The sequence below is a fragment of the Lissotriton helveticus genome, chromosome 7 (genome assembly GCF_964261635.1).
Source record: "Lissotriton helveticus chromosome 7, aLisHel1.1, whole genome shotgun sequence".
In the NCBI taxonomy this organism is placed as follows: domain Eukaryota; kingdom Metazoa; phylum Chordata; class Amphibia; order Caudata; family Salamandridae; genus Lissotriton; species Lissotriton helveticus.
The window spans coordinates 979,000,351-979,021,558 of record NC_136068.1 but is presented as its reverse complement, the minus strand read 5'-3'; positions in this window follow the sequence as shown (position 1 = coordinate 979,021,558).

Here is a 21,208-nt window from a genome sequence, read left to right as displayed (position 1 = left end):
GCAAATAGATTAATAGTAACATTTGTTATTTAAAGTGCTAAGCATATTGAAAATAGTTTGTTTTTATTATTGGAAATTTCCATCTGACTAAGTCTGCCTCAAGTGAGTGAAAAGAGGCGAAAATGATGTTTCATGGATGGCAATGTAAGCTCTTGTCAACATTCACAACTTTGCTCAGCTTATTTACAAGCCCTTTGTGCCACCGGTACGTCACTTTTCCCCTGTTAAATATGACTCAAAAATGGTGCAAGGTGCTTGTATATCTGCCCTTGCATGTATGTGCAGGTGCATAAGTAAGCGCGACGCTATTAGCATGATTTTTTGTGAACTCATAAATCTACTCTGCATCTAAGAGAAAATCCACGAGACGTATTTCCGTGTATTTTCGTGATCGTATCGAGGGTTTGCATCGCAGATCATTGATTGTATCACAAAAGTATCACATCTGTACCTCAGTAACTTTCCACTGATCCTAAAATAACTACAAATCCAGTTCCTGCTAGTGTGACACCAAAATGATCAAACGGTATTCCCATTATGGCAACTAGGATTCACACTAATTTCGCTTAGTACGTAATATATAGGTACATTACACGCTGTTATTGTTTCCAATGTGGATAACGGGTCTCTGTTTCGAGATTTTTTTTTATCTCATGCGTAGCAAAAATATTGCAACACAAATGTGCTATATTCTTGAGGATTATTAATGGATTACGATTGCTTGTTGAAATCTTCAGGACTCTCAGGAAATGATTCATGCTCAATAAATGTGTTACTTCCGGTACCATAACCCATTTTCTTCATTTTTGCCTTAGGGGCAAAAATCTATCTGTTATAAGGACTAGCACAAAATATCTTAGCTCTACACTGTATTAAACAAGTAGGTAAACTGTGCAAATGCATTGGCTCTATTTTGCTCCAGTGGAAAGTTTCTGTGATATGGACAATATGCAGGCTGGTCTCCTCTGTGATTCCGGCCGGACAGACCTTTTATTCCACCAGGCATTTCCCTGATGGACTGGAGCAATTGGAGACCCGTTTTGAAAACCCAGAGCAGCTACTGGTGTATTTTTCACTCTTCCCAGCTCCCTAATTTGAGCAGACACAGGGCACATCAAGAAAGAGAAAGAATGAGGGGGGATAGGGGGATGGAGCAAGAGAGCGAACAATCAAAGAGGGAGAAGGTAGAGGAGAAAGATGAGAGAATGGATGGGAAGGGAGACAGCGAGTACAGTGTGAAGCAGGGCTGGTGTGAGAATTTTTACCAGGGCTGTTTTTGGTTCCCTAGTCTGGCCCTGCTGCTAAGCGCGAGAAACCCAGTCTCAATATAGACTCCTGCGCGGCTTGCCAAATACTGACCTCTAGCAATACATGTGTACAAACACCTTTCCAGACTGCAAGCGCGCGCTGCGGTGGCAGTGATGCCAACCTGTTTTTCTTTCTTCAAGAACAGCTGCTATTTAGAGAGGAAAGCGCTATAAATATAAGTCGGCTAGAATGTCAAAAATACGTTTCTGTTTACTTTTCACACAGGTCTTAATTTGGGAGATGGGTCATATTTACGTGTACTGCCTTTCCTTGGTCCACGCCTGTCCTACTCTTGAAGGTGCATTTTCACAAACACATTTTGTAGTATATAAGGTAATACCTTGTTACATACCCTTACACTCCTCTGAATATTGGCTCCATAACATCTAAAATGGAAATAAATTGGGAATATTCAGGTGATAGTTATATACAATTAATACAAACAGAAAGGACTGTGCCCCCCTTGCAGTTTTACTAACAGGGAGATGGACATTTCGGGGCTTACTCAGAAAAGCCTGTAAGAGTATGTAAACGAGTACTATATCCTCTTATCATAAGATGCTTTGTGAAGCATCAGGGGTATCAGGAGTGCTGGAACTAGGGTGTAGAAAGTGCTGCAGGACCCCGAGACCTGGAGGCAGTTTAGAAAGATATTGCAAAACAATGAGGCCTTTAAATCAGTTTTCATTTCACAGCAGCATTAGCAGTTTGTTCAAATGCAGTAAAAGGTCAGTGGTAATTAAGGCAAGCCCAGAGAACAACCTTTATAACAAACCACCACACATTCTTTGTCATGTATGTTTACATTTACATTAAGTGGCTTTAAGAGGTGGCATTTCCCAAAAATGTTTGTCACGCTTACGATTGGGTTCTATGGAGGATGAAAGAATGAGGGAACTGAAAATTACCATTGTAAAAATAGCTCCTTTTTAGGTCTCGGCAACGAGAACTATTGTCGCCTAGTAAGCTAGCAAGGGACTACAGAGAGGTGGACGAGCCGACCAGGGTCTGTGGACGCGCACGCAGGCAGGCAGGCAGGCAGGCACTCGCCAGACACACACACAGACAGACACACGCACGCACGCATGCATGCATGCACACACACACACACACACACACACACACACACACACACTCTCTCTCTCTCTCTGCCGCCCCCCCCCCCCCACTCACCGGGCTCTTTCCCTCCACATCGGGTCAGTCACGGCAGAAGGCAGGCTCTGTGTCTTCTCCGGCGATCTTCAGCTGATGTGCACGCCCACGCTGCCTCTCGTGCGCGCCCACCACGCTGTTTCGCGCCCGTTGATCCTCAGCTTGTGATTACTACTCCTTCTAACCCGGATTCTAAATTACTATTTCTTGGTTCTCTAACTCCACTCTGTTGATTCGTAACAAACTGATATTCAGCACATTTCACAGTCTCGCTTTTGCTTCTCATAAATACAATAAGATTATTTTAAGCAATGTCTACCCTTCTTTTGGTTCTGTGCCTATTATGCTTCGGACTATAGAGTTTTAGAAAGTGTGGTGGAAGATTCCATGATATCAGCGGCAGTGCACAGTGCAGAGTGAGTGTGCAGAGTAGTGAGTGCAGAGTAGTGAGTGCAGAGTAGTGAGTGCAGAGTAGTGAGTGCAGAGTAGTGAGTGCAGAGTAGTGAGTGTGCAGAGTGAGTGTGCAGAGTGAGTGTGCAGAGTGAGTGTGCAGAGTGAGTGTGCAGAGTGAGTGTGCAGAGTGAGTGTGCAGAGAGAGTGTGCAGAGTAGTGAGTGCAGAGTAGTGAGTGCAGAGGAGTGAGTGCGCAGAGGAGTGAGTGCGCAGAGTAGTGAGTGCGCAGAGTAGTGAGTGCGCAGAGTAGTGAGTGCGCAGAGGAGTGAGTGCGCAGAGGAGTGAGTGCGCAGAGGAGTGAGTGCGCAGAGTAGTGAGTGCAGAGTAGTGAGTGCAGAGTAGTGAGTGCAGAGTAGTGAGTAGTGAGTGCAGAGTAGTGAGTGCAGAGTAGTGAGTGCAGAGTAGTGAGTGCAGAGTAGTAAGTGCAGAGTGAGTGTGCAGAGTGAGTGTGCAGAGTGAGTGTGCAGAGTAGTGAGTGCAGAGGAGTGAGTGCAGAGGAGTGAGTGCGCAGAGTAGTGAGTGCAGAGTAGTGAGTGCAGAGTAGTGAGTGCAGAGTAGTGAGTGCAGAGTAGTGAGTGCAGAGTAGTGAGTAGTGAGTGCAGAGTAGTGAGTGCAGAGTAGTGAGTGCAGAGTAGTGAGTGCAGAGTAGTGAATAGTGAGTGCAGAGTAGTGAGTGCAGAGTAGTGAGTAGTGAGTGCAGAGTAGTGAGTGCAGAGTAGTGAGTAGTGAGTGCAGAGTAGTGAGTGCAGAGTAGTGAGTGCAGAGTAGTGAGTGCAGAGTAGTGAGTAGTGAGTGCAGAGTAGTGAGTGCAGAGTAGTGAGTAGTGAGTGCAGAGTAGTGAGTGCAGAGTAGTGAGTGCAGAGTAGTGAGTGCAGAGTAGTGAGTGCAGAGTAGTGAGTAGTGAGTGCAGAGTAGTGAGTGCAGAGTAGTGAGTGCAGAGTAGTGAGTGCAGAGTAGTGAGTAGTGAGTGCAGAGTAGTGAGTGCAGAGTGCAGAGTAGTGAGTGCAGAGTAGTGAGTAGTGAGTGCAGAGTAGTGAGTGCAGAGTGCAGAGTAGTGAGTGCAGAGTAGTGAGTAGTGAGTGCAGAGTAGTGAGTAGTGAGTGCAGAGTAGTGAGTAGTGAGTGCAGAGTAGTGAGTGCAGAGTGCAGAGTAGTGAGTGCAGAGTAGTGAGTGCAGAGTGCAGAGTAGTGAGTGCGCAGAGTAGTGAGTGCGCAGAGTAGTGAGTGCGCAGAGTAGTGAGTGCGCAGAGTAGTGAGTGCGCAGAGGAGTGAGTGCAGAGTAGTGAGTGCAGAGTAGTGAGTGCAGAGTAGTGAGTGCAGAGTAGTGAGTGCAGAGTAGTGAGTGCAGAGTGAGTGTGCAGAGTGAGTGTGCAGAGTAGTGAGTGCAGAGGAGTGAGTGCAGAGGAGTGAGTGCGCAGAGTAGTGAGTGCAGAGTAGTGAGTGCAGAGTAGTGAGTGCAGAGTAGTGAGTGCAGAGTAGTGAGTGCAGAGTAGTGAGTGCAGAGTAGTGAGTAGTGAGTGCAGAGTAGTGAGTGCAGAGTAGTGAATAGTGAGTGCAGAGTAGTGAGTAGTGAGTGCAGAGTAGTGAGTAGTGAGTGCAGAGTAGTGAGTGCAGAGTAGTGAGTAGTGAGTAGTGAGTGCAGAGTAGTGAGTAGTGAGTGCAGAGTAGTGAGTGCAGAGTAGTGAGTAGTGAGTGCAGAGTAGTGAGTGCAGAGTAGTGAGTGCAGAGTAGTGAGTGCAGAGTAGTGAGTGCAGAGTAGTGAGTGCAGAGTAGTGAGTAGTGAGTGCAGAGTAGTGAGTGCAGAGTGCAGAGTAGTGAGTGCAGAGTAGTGAGTGCAGAGTAGTGAGTAGTGAGTGCAGAGTAGTGAGTGCAGAGTGCAGAGTAGTGAGTAGTGAGTGCAGAGTAGTGAGTAGTGAGTGCAGAGTAGTGAGTGCAGAGTGCAGAGTAGTGAGTGCAGAGTAGTGAGTGCAGAGTGCAGAGTAGTGAGTGCAGAGTGCAGTGCAGGTATGTGCAGTGCAGTGCAGGTGAGTGCAGTGCAGTGCAGGTGAGTGCAGTGCAGGTGAGTGCAGTGCAGGTGAGTGCAGTACAGGTGAGTGCAGTGCAGTGCAGGTGAGTGCAGTGCAGGTGAGTGCAGTGCAGGTGAGTGCAGTGGAGTGCAGTGCAGTGCAGTGCAGGTGAGTGCAGTGCAGGTGAGTGCAGTGCAGGTGAGTGCAGTGCAGTGCAGGTGAGTGCAGTGCAGTGCAGGTGAGTGCAGTGCAGTGCAGTGCAGGTGAGTGCAGTGCAGGTGAGTGCAGTACAGGTGAGTGCAGTGCAGGTGAGTGCAGTGCAGGTGAGTGCAGTGCAGGTGAGTGCAGTGCAGGTGAGTGCAGTGCAGTGCAGGTGAGTGCAGTGCAGGTGAGTGCAGTGCAGGTGAGTGCAGTACAGGTGAGTGCAGTGCAGTGCAGGTGAGTGCAGTGCAGGTGAGTGCAGTGGAGTGCAGTGCAGTGCAGTGCAGGTGAGTGCAGTGCAGGTGAGTGCAGTGCAGGTGAGTGCAGTGCAGTGCAGGTGAGTGCAGTGCAGGTGAGTGCAGTGCAGTGCAGGTGAGTGCAGTGCAGTGCAATGCAGGTGAGTGCAGTGCAGGTGAGTGCAGTGCAGGTGAGTGCAGTGCAGTGCAGGTGAGTGCAGTGCAGGTGAGTGCAGTGCAAGTGAGTGCAGTGCAGGTGAGTGCAGTGCAGTGCAGGTGAGTGCAGTGCAGGCGAGTGCAGTGCAGGTGAGTGCAGTGCGTGCAGTGCAGATGAGTGCAGTGCAGGTGAGTGCAGTGGAGTGCAGGTGAGTGCAGTGCAGTGCAGGTGAGTGCAGTGCAGTGGCATGCAGGTGAGTGCAGTGCAGTGGCATGCAGGTGAGTGCAGTGCAGGTGAGTGCAGTGCAGGTGAGTGCAGTGCAGTGCAGGTGAGTGCAGTGCAGGTGAGTGCAGTGCAGGTGAGTGCAGTGCAGGTGAGTGCAGTGCAGTGCATGTGAATGCAGTGCAGTGCAGGTGAGTGCAGGTGAGTGCAGTGCAGTGCAGGTGAGTGCAGTGCAGGTGAGTGCAGTGTAGGTGAGTGCAGGTGAGTGCAGTGCAGTGTAGGTGAGTGCAGTGCAGGTGAGTGCAGTGCAGGTGATTGCAGTGCAGGTGAGTGCAGTGCAGTGCAGGTGAGTGCAGGTGAGTGCAGTGCAGTGCAGGTGAGTGCAGTGCAGTGCAGGTGAGTGCAGGTGAGTGCAGTGCAGGTGAGTGCAGTGCAGGTGAGTGCAGTGCAGTGCAGGTGAGTGCAGTGCAGGTGAGTGCAGTGCAGGTGAGTGCAGTTGAGTGCAGTGCAGTGCAGGTGAGTGCAGTGCAGGTGAGTGCAGTGCAGTGCAGGTGAGTGCAGTGCAGGTGAGTGCAGTGCAGTGCAGGTGAGTGCAGTTGAGTGCAGAGTGGTGTGTATTGACAATGTAAATGACAATGCCATTTATTTATGATTTAAAGAAAAAAAAAGAAATGTCATGAGCAATGCCAATAGCTCTACCTTTAATGATGCCGAGACCATTGCATTGTAAATGCTTGTTAGGTTTGTCTCTGCGAGACATTTGTTACATACAGTGGGCGTACAGCCTGCCCATAGCTTACCATTGGTTAGCTTCAGTGTCGCTGTAATTTCCTTTGTTCTTGTTTATCTTGGCATGTCTGCATCATGTCCTTTTCTTATGTCTGGCTCTCTCCTGGAGCACGGACCACGTACTTTCAACTGCTCCCATTTTTCAAACTACTTTCTTTTTACGGATTCAGTACTTCATTTGAGTGCTTGTGTTTTCAGTCCCTCACCCATATCCCTGTTCATATAGCTTCTATTCCCACCCACCTGCCCCTCTTCCATGTTGCATTTTTCCCTTCCCATGCCCATACCCACCAATGACAGCAAATCAGCTCATCAATGACATGTTATGTCGCAGAATATGCATATCTTTGTACTGCAAAGTGTGACTGTGATTCTGTATGTCTTCCAAATAAAGAACCCTGTAGCATTATTTCCTGTCCACCAAATATCATTTATTGTGTAAAACATTGTTTCTTCTGCGTTCTTCTTTGTCCTAAATACAGTACTCACCAGTGCAGTGCCTCTGTAAAACATTGATAAAACCCATGACAGTGGCTACTCTTCAGAGATTAAGAAACCTGTAGAACTTGAACTGAGGCTCTGGTGAAGGCCTTTGACTGCATTTCTGTAATCCACTGCACTCTAATCTGTTCTACTCTTTCTGCACCACTCTACTCTATCAACTGCACAACATGCCACTCTACTCTACACCACTCCACTCCACACCACTGCACTTTACGCCACTGCACTCTGTGCCACTCTACTCTACTCTATGCCACTCCACTCTATTCTGCACCACTCCACCCCACTGCATTCTATGCAACTACATTTTATGCCACTGCACTCTACGCTACTCTATTCTACTCTGCACCACCTCACTCTATGGCACTGCACTCTACGCCACTCCACTGTTTACCACTCCGCTCTAAGTCACTCTATTCTATGCCACTTGACTTTACGCTACTTCACTTCACTCTGCGCCACTCCAACCAGTCAACTCTACTCTACTTTACATCACTCTACCACACTCTACTGCATGCCACTCTACTCCACTCCACCCTATGCCAATTCACACTACTCTACACTATGTCCCTCCATTGCACTCTACTCTACTTCACTCCACTCTGCTGTACAACATGGCTTATAGACATACCTCTCACATAGGTGAAACCTATTGGCTTTGCCATTGCTTGTTAAGACGTTCCGTAGTTTTTGGAACCGGACTCCATTTTTGTTTTACATTGTTTGCGACTCCATTTTGTGTTGCCCTCACGTAGGCCATAGTGATAAACGAACGAACGAAATTGCATGGGCCTCGTTGTCCACGTAAAATTTAACGTGGGCCTTTTTGACTTGCGAGAGAACTGCAAGATGCTGACCCCTTCACCTGAAACTGACCCTTTCACGAAGCTAGTTTCTCTAGTTGATCGTTGTCTGGAAATCCAATCATTGTTCAGGATATCGTTAACTTTTAGTTTCTTGCACATATCTTATCCTACACTACATCTGAATTGCTCTTTTCTTTATGTCTTTTCATTACATGGGTAGTGCTTTCAATTATGGGTTTGTCCGGCTCTTGGTAATCGAATTTGGGACAGTCCTAATAATTAACTTGTGGGGTTGGTGCGATGTAAAGTGAGCTTTTTGGAATATGACAATGTATAGTAATGTATTTCTATTGGTCAGAATTTGCAGCAATGGGTGTGCATTCGTAATTGTCTGAAAACAGCATAAAAAGTAGTGTCTTGCTCTACGAAAGTTGAGCAGTCTCATGAGTCGTACACCGTGTTGTATTGCTTGGTTTACTGTTACTAGCTGCAGCTAATAAATTCGATCTCTGACGCCACCTAGAAGTATTCCGTGTCTCTGTTTGCCAGGACAGGGGAATCCGAAGACATCGGGCGTGTCCCTGACGCCGCCAGTTCTGAAAGACCCGGTTCTTCAGTTGGCGCCCAACGTTGGGCGACTTCAGCGGTACCGGTCCAAGCCCGAGGTTCGTGAGGAGCCACGTGAGGAAATTCTGGAGGAAGGCCGCCACTTCATCGACCCCTGCATGTCGACGTGGACCGAAGGTGTTTTCTGCAAGGCTTCCCGCTTTCCGACGGCTACGCAGGACTGCTGCCCTGACTGTCGCCCTGTCTTGGACCCTCGATAGATGCTTTGTAGAGCGAGACGATAGACGGTCTTCTGGTGGCGTGACAGATATTTTGGTTAAGTATAAGTGGGTCGCTCCCACTAATTTGTTTGGTTCTTGGTTTGGTTTGATTCGGCTACTGCAGTAATCGAAGCCGCGGGGGTTCGTATATTTGCGAGTGTATCGATAAGTTGATAACCCCTTGAAGTTTGAAGCTAGATTAGTGAGCTATAAGATGCCTGGTCTTAGCAAAATTAGGAAATGGTTTAGTTGTGGTTGCAACAGGGATTCCCGATTGGAGGACTCGTGTCCGATACCTCCGGTTGGAACTCCGACTTATGAGCTCTATTCAAAACATGGAGTGGGTCCTATTACTTATAACAAAGTATGGGTCCACCATACTAAAAGAGATGGTGGTTTACGATGGCCCCAATATGGTAGTTTCGAATCAAATATTTTAGATAATCTGGAAGTTGCGCTGTTCAAGAAGAAAGCCCGGCCGGCGATGTTTGACCCTTTCCGCCTTTGGCGAAAGGAAGCCAAACAGAGAGAAATAAAACAAGCTAAAAGAGATAGGAAAGATAAGAATATGTCAGTACTACAAGCTGCTAGGCAGTATAGGGATGATGGAGAGGAGCGAGCGAGTGAAGTTTTAGGCAGCGTTGCATGGCCATAGATAAATATTATCCGGCCTTGCCGTCTTCTCCTCCGAAAGTGATTGAAGATCTTGAAAAAGATCCTTTAATCTCTCATTTGCTGAGATTGCCACCTCCTTATGTGTAGGGTACTACTGCACCTCCATTACCCCCGGTTGTTCCACCCTTTGTTGTTCAACCTCCTGCTGTTGTTCAGCCACCCGGTACTCCACAGATGGTTTTGCCTCCTCCTGCGCAACCTGCTCTAGGGTCGCCATCTTTGCTACCAGCTTTGCCTCAAACTCATTTGCCTTCTACTTCTGCATCTTCGACTCCTACTGTTCTTATTCCTACACCTTCTTTGCCTCTAAATACTTATTCCCCTGTTCTTATGTCTGCTTCTTCTCCTTCTGTTCGAAAACGAATGACAGAGACTGTTTCTAATTTGTTGACTCCATTGCCTGGGTCATTGAATATGACCCCTGTTTCGGAATGTAAGCAGAGTCGTAGTTACCTTCCCGGTCCTGAGGAACGGGCTGTGTAGATGGATTTCAAATGCTTCTAGGTATAATTTGCAAGCGATTATGGATGTTTTCTTTCAATGAGAACCGCCTAAGCAAAGGTATGTTTTTGATGTGATGTGTATGTTTTTGCGTCAGGAATAGGAAAATAATGATTTGGGTTTGATTCCGCAGGAACTACTTGATGTTCAGTCTGAATTTGCTAGAGGGACGATAGTGGAATCTGATGTTACAGATGCCGTGGAGACGATACTTGTTTTTAGATCTAGACTTCCGCCTCAGACATTGTACGAACCTGATTCCTTCGTTAGGAGGAAAGTGAAGCAGTATCCTATGAGAGAAGTTCCTCCGGTATGGAAGGAAGCAGTTCAGGCTAATGTAAATCAGGGTATTGTTGCTGCTCCGGCTCATTTTCAGTGAGTATGGGTACATGTCCCTTGGAAGAGAGCAGAGGTCTTGGCTCTTAAGCAGACCTTACCTGATCCTCGTAAGAATCCTGCTGGTTATTATAAGGAGTTGTCCCAGACAGTTGAAGCATGTGTTATGAATTTAGCTGACATCGATATGTTGATGGGTAATGTAGTTCCGCAACCTTTGTGGGCAAAGATTCGTCATGAGAATCATGCTGGAGAATTAGGTGATACTTGGGCGAATATTGTTGCTGCAGATGGTAGACAGGAGGGAGGTGCTAAACCTGAACCTTTGATTTCAGAATTACCAGGTAGAATTATTAATTTGATGAAGACGATGATGCCCGCTTTACGAGTGAATTGGGATAAGTTAGCAGCATGTAAGCAGAAGAAAGACGAGAGTGTATTTGATTTCTTCACTAGGTTTGAAGAGACAGTTATTGATCATAGTGGTCAGGACATGAGTACGGAAGGTGGTCAAAGGTTGTTCGTGGATAAATTTGTCTTTAATTTGCTTCCCGAACTTTCTAATAAGTTGAAGGACTCTGAGAGTTCATGGGCTGTTTCTTCGTCAGCCCAGATATTGGCTACTGCCCAATATTACGAGAACAGGGATAAAGATGAGAATGATAAAGCGGAGAAGAAAACGAAAGATTTAAAGACGAAAGTTCTTTTGCAGCAAGCTTATTCGCCTCGTCAGAATCAGCCTCAGTTTCAGCAACCTCCGCAATTTCAGAGATTATTACAGAAACCTGAGCCTTATGTTCAGTGATTATTTCCTGGTCCTAATCAGTGTGCTTACTGTAGAGAGGAAGGTCATTATAAGAATAGTTGCCCGGCTTTGTTACAGCGTGCAAATGGTGTGTCTGGTCAGAGAGGTCGTGGTGGTTTCCAGCAAGCTCCTAGGGGTAGGGGACATGGTGTGATCCCCTAGAATGAGCGTTCCTCTTCCCTACAGAATTCTGCGAATTATTTTGACAGACAGAATGTTCCGAGTGGTCAGTCTGCCCAGTATTATTGTGAGGATTACTATGTCGAAGGTGAGAGTTCTGGTTATAATGATAACTAGGACAGTCAAGGACAAAGTGAGGGAGTGGTGTCAGTTCCAGTAGATCAGAGTGGACCTTATGTTGAAGTGATTACATCAGGTGTGGTAGAACCTTTTCCTCTGGATACTGGTGCGACAAAGAGTTCCATTATGCACTCTAAACTTCCTGGCGCACCTTTGTCTGGCTTGACCAATGTTTCAGTAGGATTTTCATGCACCTCAGTTCGTAATCCGGTTTCTAGTCCTTTGTCCCTGTCCATTGGCCCTTGTGAATTGGAAGCTCCACTTATTCTAACGACTGGTTGTGGCGAGAATCTGTTGGGTTTGGACTTGCTGAAAAGATTGTATGCGACATTGCATTGTTCTCCTTCGGGAGTACAACTTACCCGTGGTAAGAAAGTGATTTCTCCAATGTATTTGTCTAAGGATTGTCTGCCACTGGAATTGCTTTCGCTTCCTGATACGCTTTGGACTACGGGTCCAAATGATGTTGGTCTTTTGCAGATTCCACCGTATGTTGTTATCCTCAAGTCGAATGCTAGACTGCCTCGTATCCCACAATACAAGTTCTCAAGTGATGGCGAGAGAGCTCTTTTAGCGATCGTCTATGATCTAGTTGAGAAGGGTGTAGTTGAGGAAACGAGAGGTAACGTGTGTAATAGCCCGGTTTTGCCCGTCCTTAAAGGTACCGATGCTTCTCAGCCACCTGTGTACCGGTTTGTGATCGACCTTCGAGAGGTCAACAAGATTGTCGTGCCACAGTTTCCCGTGGTCCCTGATATCACTGCTTTGTTGACTCTGATTCCTGCTTCGGCAGCTTGGTTTTCTGTCATCGACTTGAAGAATGCTTTCTTCAGTATTCCTATTGCTGAGGAGAGTAGGGATATTTTTGGCTTCTCATTAGGAGGCCGAAGCTTCCGGTTTAAGAGAGCTCCCCAAGGTTGTTGTGAAAGTCCCTCCATCTATAGTCAAGCGCTGAAAACTCAGCTTGATGGTTTTGTGTTACCTGTTGGTGCTACTCTTATTCAGTATGCAGATGATTTGTTGGTTACTGCTGATGACGAAAAGATTTGTAAAGAGGCTACTCTTTCATTGTTGCGGTATTTGTCTGATCTTCATCATAAAGTGTCACCTTCAAAGTTACAATATTGCCGCCAAGAAGTGACCTACTTAGGTCATCTCTTGTCGAAGGAGGGAAGGAGATTGACCCCAGAAAGAATTCAAGCGATTGCGCAAATGAGTGTGCCATCCACACAGAGAGAAGTATGTGCTTTTTTAGGTATCACATCGTATTGTAGACAGTGGATCCCCAATTTTTCACTGTTAGGGAAACCTCTGTTAGCATTGACTCTGAAAGATACTCCGTATCCTATTCCTTGGTCTGAAAGAATGTCAGAAAAGTTTTTCTGAATTACGCGATGCATTGTGTTCGGCTCCTGTGTTGGGTACTCCAGACTATAGTAAGCCTTTCACGTTGTACGTGCACGAGAGAGAAGGTTGTGCGTTGTCAGTGTTGACACAATCATTTGGGGACAAGCAGCGTCCATGTGCGTATTTTTCAGCAACGTTAGACCCAGTTGCTAAAGCGTTGCCGAGTTGTTTGAGAGCTACAGCAGCAGCGGCTGTTTCTATCCGACAGTCTGCTGGTTTGGTATTGGATAATACGTTGATTGTGATGGTCCCACATGCAGTGGATACCTTATTAAACAGGACTAAGACACAGCACCTTACTAGTGCACGTCTTTCAGGTTACGAGTTGACACTATTGGCTAGCCATGTTCACATTAAAAGATGTAATGTGTTGAATCCAGCTACATTGTTGCCGATCTCTACAGAGACGGATGCTCAAGAACAGCATGATTGTTTTCTTCGTATAGAGGAAGAAACGAAAGCTAGAGTTGATTTAAGGGATACTCCCCTTACGGATGTTGATGGTACGCTGTGGGTAGATGGTTCGTGTTTTAAGCTTCCGAATGGTGAAACGACTGCAGCATATGCTATCACAACATTACATACAGTTGTTGAGACAGCACGCATACCACAGAATTCTGCGCAAGAAGCAAAGTTGATTGCATTGACTAGAGCGTGTGTGTGTGGAGAGAGCGTGAGTTCCTCACTTCGCATGGAACAAAAATTCAGCATGGGCAGTTGGTGAATGTACTTTTGGAATCTCTCACTCTCCCGAAGCAGATTGCAATTGTGAAGTGTAGTGCCCATAAGAAAGTTGTGGACGATGTTGGTCGAGCGAATGCGTTTGCGGATGAAGTTGCGAAGGAAACTGCGAAAGATATGATGAGCCGTATGTATGTTGCAGGCCCTGCAAGATGGGTTATGGCTGGTGGAATGTGTGAAGACAAAATAGAAAGTGTGAAGATGATTCAGGCTGAAGCTACAGAGAAGGAAGTGAGTGTTTGGAGAGAGACTACGGGTATGTTGGATTCTACAGGTTGTTGGGTTGAGTTGTCAGAACACCAGCGATGGTTGTTGCCAGATGCGTATGTGCTCCCAGTGGTTACAATGGCTCATGGAATGGCTCATATCAGTTCGAAGGGAATATGCAAGTTGTTGGCTCCAGTTTGGCAGAATGCTGGAATTCCGAAATGTGCAGAGAATGTGGTGAAACATTGCATGATTTGTCTGAAGTATAATCCTGGTAAGGGAACTCCAACTCCAGCTGGTCATTTTGCTCCTCCGACGTATCCGTTTGAGGTGATACAGCTAGACTATATTCACATGGAGAGATGCAACAATTTGAAGTATGTCCTTGTGGTTGTTTGTGCCTTTTCCAGATGGATAGAGGCTTACCCCTAAACGATAATACTGCCTTGTCTACAGCCAAGGTTTTGCTGAAAGAGTATTTCCCCAGGTATGGATTGCCGAGAATTGTATGGTCGGACAAATGCAGTGAATTTGTGGGTCAAATTATGAAGAAAGTGTGTTCTGGTTTGGGAATAAATCAGAAGTTCCATGCAGCGAATCACCCCCAGTCTGCTGGACTTGTTGAATGCTACAATGGTACCAGGAAGCTGAAATTAGCTAAGGTACAAGCGAGCACTGGTCTTACATGGCCGGATGCCTTACCGTTGGCTCTTTTGTCAACAAGGACGACAGTGCATTCTCGTGCGGTACTTAGCCCATACGAAATAGTTTTTGGTCGTCCAGCGAATGTTTGGGGTGTGCCTCGTCCAAAAGAATACAGCAGTATTGAGTACCCTATGTTGGTGGATTACTTACATGACCTGACTGCTAAATTACGTGTTCTCCACCAACAGGTCCATGACAGTCTGCCGACAGCTACTACAGATCCAGGACATTCAATCCTACCTGGTCATTATATCTTGGTCAAGAACTTTCAGCGTACCAAAAATTTGGAACCGAGATGGACTGGTCCTTATTTAGTGCTTTTGGTTACTAGAACCGCTGTTAGAATAGCTGTCAAAAAGAACTGGGTGCATGCCACCCACTGTAAAAAAGTTCCTTTGCCTTTACCGTATGATCAGTGGGTGAGGGATGGTATAGCTGACTCTGAGTGTGAGAAAGTCCTTAGATTCGTGCCTTTTAGTGATGCTCATTTGACATGAACACGGTCAGAACGAGAGGATGATGATGTTCTGCAAGCTGCTGTGCCTCCTCATCTAAAGATTGACACCACCAACCCGGATCTTCTGTTCAAGGATCAGACTGTGCCTGATAAAGAACGCTACAATTTGAGACCAAGAAAGCTTGTACATATGGACAAATAAAATTGAAACTGTTTTTTTTAATATATATATATAGTGAATTTACACCTTGTCAGATCAAAAGACTTTTTTTTTGCTTTTTCCTTTTTCGAGTCACCATCCAGACTCAGCTGCAGGGTCGCGGTACAGCCTTAAGGGGTGAGCCACGTATTGACACAAGGTCTGTGGTTCAGGGTCGTTAGTGCGATCTTGGTGCACACTTAAGTGAAGAAGGTAATAACCGTGAGCAGCACGTTAGAGGATGGAGTTTTTTGAGTCTGATGCGAATGTTAGGAAAACTGATTCTAAAGTAAGAATATGTATATTGGTTCGTAGCAAATGTTTTTTGTTAATGTGTTTTCTAATGCTTTTGAATATTACGTTAGCTTGTGTAGGTTGGATTCTCTATGTCACACAATTGCCGATTACATCTACCTCCCAACCTACTCTTTCTTTTTCTACTGTTTCTCCACATGAGTTTCATACGTTACCTGAACATGAGCAGACACGAAGATCAGAATTTGTGAACAATTCTTTTATACAGATGTTGCATCAGCATCAGCTAGTCATAAATACCACTAATTGTTGGGTGTGTGGTCTTATGCCACATACGACAGATAAGGGAATGCCATATTTGGTTTTGCCTTTTTCGCCTAATGGATCAGTTTGGGCACTCCAATCAATGTTTATCTATGCGAATGAAGCCTCTTCTGTACGTTCTGTTAAAGACAATGCGAGTAACAATGCATTGATACGGGGAATAGTAGATATGATTAGAGATATCGACGCGTATAACGCTATCCCTAAGGATGAGGTACGAGCATATGTCGGTTGGAATAAGACGACATATAGTGTTAGCTTGACGGAGAAAGAGAGACAGCGAAGGTCTCCTCCTATTTGGATTGTACCCCACCAAGGTCATCTTTGTCTGCAAGGTAATGGTCAGAATCCGAGAGCTCAGCTTGGTAAGAGTGTGTGTGTTCACACATATGTTTATACGTCCCAGAAATCTCCTCCGTTCGTGCCAGCTAAAGGCACGTATTTTGTTTGTTATGATAGAGCATGTACATGGTTGCTGTCTGATTGTTCGGGCAGATGTTATGTAGCATTTTTGCTTCCACCTACGTATACAGCTGCTTATAACTACCATAAGACAAGATATGGTAGAGGTGTTATCGATGCGAAAGATACTGTCGCACAAGAAGTTGGAGACTTCTTTAAGGGTTTCCTGCCCTTTTGGGGTCCTATGGCTAATAGTAGGAATATTCGTCAGTTTACGAGAGTGGTCGAGGCCACTATAAATGAGACTGCAGGTGCCCTTAGTAATATTACAGCTGAGCTTCAAGCGGATCGCCCTATGACATTACAGAATCGCTTTGTTCTAGATATTATACTGGCAGATAGAGGTGGGGTATGTAAATTGATCGGATCTAGTTGCTGTGTTTTCATACCAGATAATGCCCCGACGGTGCATAAGTCTGCTGAATCTATACATGTAGATGAAGGTAACTGGTCGTTGATGGGATGGTTTTGGTAATTGCTGTTCAAATGGGGATGGAAGATTCTGATGTTTCTTGGTATGGCTTTAGTGATCCTTTTCTCGTGTTGCTTATGCATCCAGTGTGGTCCCGCCATTAGTGGCCTTTGTGCTACGATCTGTGTGAGAAGACCCGTCTCGAGAGAAGCGAAGGATAATAAGATAATGTTACAGCAACCCCTTGATGATCTGATGAGAATAGATATAGACCAGGATTCAGATTGACGTGAGTTTAGGTCATTGCCTACGTAATGGCAAAAGGAGGGGCTGAGGTTCCGTGGTTTTTGGAACCGGACTCCATTTTTGTTTTACATTGTTTGCGACTCCATTTTGTGTTGCCCTCACGTAGGCCATAGGGATAAACGAACGAACGAAATTGCATGGGCCTCGTTGTCCATGTAAAATTTAACGTGGGCCTTTTTGACTTGCGAGAGAACTGCAAGATGCTGACCCCTTCACCTGAAACTGACCCTTTCACGAAGCTAGTTTCTCTAGTTGCAGCTAATAAATTCGATCTCTGACGCCACCTAGAAGTATTCCGTGTCTCTGTTTGCCAGGACAGGGGAATCCGAAGACATCGGGCGCGTCCCTGACGCCGCCGGTTCTGAAAGACCCGGTTCTTCAGTTAAAGTTTACAACCATAAAAAATAAAGCTCTTTTGGGCCTTATATTTGTGGAGGAAGGCAAGTTTTTGAGAAGCATGAGAAAGAAAATCAATACACATTTATTTCTCCAATGTGTATTTGAATTGGTAACCACTCTAGGGTCTCTTTTAATTATCTGACTTTGAATGGCACAATGTATCCAGATATTTAAGAATACTGGCATCATAATGCACCATTGAACCATATGTTTCCAAAAATGTCTCAAACTAGCATATCATCAACGTCCTTCTCTCCCACTCACTTCCCACTTAAAGTTTTTTGTTTATTTACTGTGATAGCTCCTTCCAAGAGCCACTGGATTATGTGATTTTTGTGGCTGTGATGTTTTATGGATTTGCTGCATTTGCGACATAATCCATCACCTGTGCATAGTCTATAGATTTTAAGCAAAAAATTGTTTCTAGCCAAAACCGAGCAATAGTTACTAAAACGCAGTGATACTTGTTGCCCCACAGTGGAAGTTCCTTTGCAAAAGTTCACTGGTCCCCTTTCTTTTGCTTATTGTATATTTGGGTGTTAGACTTGTACTGAAGATGTAACATATTTGCCTAGACAGTATTAACTTGTGTAAAATGAAAAATTAAGAAGGTAATACTATCATAAAATGTGCTACAGTATGCCACATAATTTGCCTTTTCTTGCTGCATAATTTAGACAACTCTGCTGCATAATTTGGTCCTCCCCTGCCACACATTTCCAGTGGCCCTACTGTACAGTAACCCCAGGTTGTTTTTTGACAACCCATATAATCTCACAGAGCTGATGCGCCTAGCCAGCTCCCCCAGTTAGAATTTTTTTTATTACCCTTCAAAATTCTCCGAAACATGATAAATAGTGAAATATTAAAGTGACAGATATCTGGGACATATAAGAGGGACGTTGGGGCAAGTTAATAGCCATATAATGAGTAAGGGGCCCAGGTGTGCTGTCTTACACCCTTGTGTCTTCCTTCAGAGGACAGTGACTAATCCCACTAATTCCCTGTGGACTATTTTGTGGCATACACCGAAGAGATCTCACTGGTTCAAATCTTGGTGGGTCCACACAGCCTTTCATTCTTCTTAAGTTGATAAAAGGAGTACCATTGAGTCGTGTAACAATAAGCATTAATTATCTATCAGTAGCACCAACAGCTACCCAGAGGTGTACATCCTCTCTGCAAATACATTGCTAAGTTAAAAATAGGCGGCTGACTACTAACTACTAACATTCCTCTTACACTTGAGAGAACCACCACAAAAATTGGCACAATCAAATCTGCCATCTCTCAACATCTTCAAAACCCTCTCTGAATAAGAATTCTACAAAAGTATTAACTAAAGCAGACAACCAAGATAACCTTCAGACCCAGGCCCACTAAAATCTTTAAATATATCCTTTGGAAAACCTCTTTACCTCTGCAGGGGAAGCAGCCAGAAGTAATGTGAACAAGTCCATGCTACCATCTATCCTACCTCTTCATTATAGCAATCCTCAAGAAGAGGACTCGATCCATCGGACCTAGCAAACTACAGGCCAATGTCTAATGATCTTTTCCTGCATTAAATATTGGAAATAACAATTTTTAATAAAGTCTGCAATTTTAGTGAGGAAACTAACTTAATATTGGATCAGCAATCTGAATTAAGACCAGAAAGAGTCACAAAGTCAGTGCTAGTATGGGATGACCTTGAACTCACAGTGGACAAGAGAGGAGTGGCGACCATACTATGTACCACTAGATGGAATTTGACAACGTCCACAATCAGACGCTACTACACAGACTCCATCATCTCAAAAACATGAAAATGCTTTAAAATTGATTGGATCCCCTCCTACCTTAGAGGCAGACAGAGCTTGGAATTCTTACCATCTTTCTTATCTGCCCCTCACACCCAGCATTGTGGTGTCCCTCGTAGGTCAGTCATCTCTCCTTTCCTATTCAATATCTATCTACTCAGCCCCGTCAGTGTATCACAATAAATTACCAATTCAAACATGTAGTCAAAGAAATATTCAAAGTGATTGATTCAATCCTTAACATATTCATATAAAACTAACATTTCTGCAAAAAAGTCCATATTCTTCTTAGAGTCTCAGAGTTTTATCGTCCTTTTTCCGTGGATTCCATTAAGATTGGAACCAAGCTGAAGTTATATATACACCCTTGCCTCCATAATTTATTAAACAGCCCCAGAGAGTATGTCTCACTTCAATTACAATGTGGATAGAAAACTCAGTTTACTGTTTAATTGGGTTTATTTTGAAGTGAAGCAAAACCTTGGGGCTTCCAGAGAAGCAGTTAACTTGTTTAGAATGGTTGTAGTTATTTTATGTGTCTGTATTAGTGGGGTTGTTATGACTCATCACAACATTGGCAATAGCTGGGATGGTGTCATGTTAGGCATTCATTTGCTTCATGAGAATGTCTAAGAAGGCACAATAAAGGAAGTGTGATGAAATGAGTGGATGATTCCGACCAGTAAATATGGGAAACGAAACAAACAGAAACAAGCATAGACATAGCCAATAGGTTTCCCCCATGCAACAGCTATTGGCTTTGCCAATGTATTTTAGTCATCTTGAACAGCAGAGTGAAGTGGAGTAGAGTAGAGTGAAGAGGCATACAATACGAGTGGTGTGGAGTGGCGTAAAGTGGAGTGGAATAGAGAGGCCCGAAGTGGAGTGGAGTGGAGTAGAGTAGAGTAGCATAAAGTACAGTGGCATGGAGTAAAGTGTCATACAGTGGAGCGGTGTGGGGTAGAGTGGAGTGGAGTACAGTGGCTTGAAGGGCTTGAAGTGCAGTGGAGTGCAGTGGCATAGAGTGGCGTGGCACAGAGTGGAGTTGTGTAGAGTGGAGTGGTGCAAAATAGAAGGAGTGGCACAGAGCGGAGCAGCGTGGAGTGGCATAGAGGTCAGTGGTGCAGAGCAGCGTAGAGTTGCTAGAGTGCAGTGGTGTAGAGTAGAGTGGCATAGAGTGCAGTGGCTTACAGTAGAGTGGTCCAGAGCAAAAAGGCACAGAGTAGAGTGACGTAAAGTGCAGTGGTGTAGAGTGCAATGGAGTGGAGTGGCATAGAGTTGAGTGGTGCAGAGTAGAATGGAGTGGCATAGTGTGGAGTGGCATAGAGTGGTGCAGCGTGGAGTGGCATAGAGTGGTGCAGTGTGGAGTGGCATAGAGTGCAGTGGTGCAGAGTAGAGTAGAGTGACGTAGAGTGCAGTGGTGTAGAGTAGAGTGGCACAGAGTTCAGTGGCTTAGAGTAGAGTGGTCCAGAGCAGAAAAGCATACAAAAGAGTGACGTAAAGTGCAGTGGTGTCGAGTGGAGTGGTGTAGAGTAGCATAGTGTGGAGTGGTGCAGAGTACAGTAGAGTGGTGTAGAGTGGAGCGGAATAGATTGGGGTGGCACAGAGTGGAGTGGTGCAGAGTAGAATGCAGTGGAGTAGAGTGGAGGGATGCAGAGTAGAGTGGAGTGGCGTAGAGTGCAGGTGAGCAGCGTGCAGTGGTGCAGAGAAGAGTGGCATAGAGTGGATTGGCGTAGAGTGCAGTGATGGAGAGTAGAGTAGAGTGCCATAGAGTGCATTAGCATAAAGTGCAGCTGTGTAGAGTGGGGCGGTGCTGAGTAGAGTAGAGTGGGGTAGAGTGCAGTAGCGAAGAGTAGTGCAAAGTAGAATAGAGTTGCATAGAATGTAGTGGCATAGAGTGGAGCAGAGTGCAGTAGCGTAGAGTAGAGTGGTGCAGAGTAGAGTACAGTAGTGTAGAGTGCAGTGGGAGAGTAGAGAGGTACATAGTAGAGTGCTGCGGCATATAGGGCAGTGGCCTACAGTGCAATGGAGTAGTGTACAGAGCAGTGGTGTATAGGGGAGTGGTGAAGAGTAGAGTTAAGTGCTGTAGTGTAGAGTGCTGTGCTGTGGTGTAGAGTGTTGTGCTGTGTGTGTAGTGTGCTGTGGCATAGAGTAGAGTGAGTGGAGTGGTGCAGAATATAGTGGAGTGCATATAGTAGAGTGGCAAAGAGTGCAGTGTTGCAGAGTAGAATAGAGTGGCGGAGAGTACAGTGACGTAGA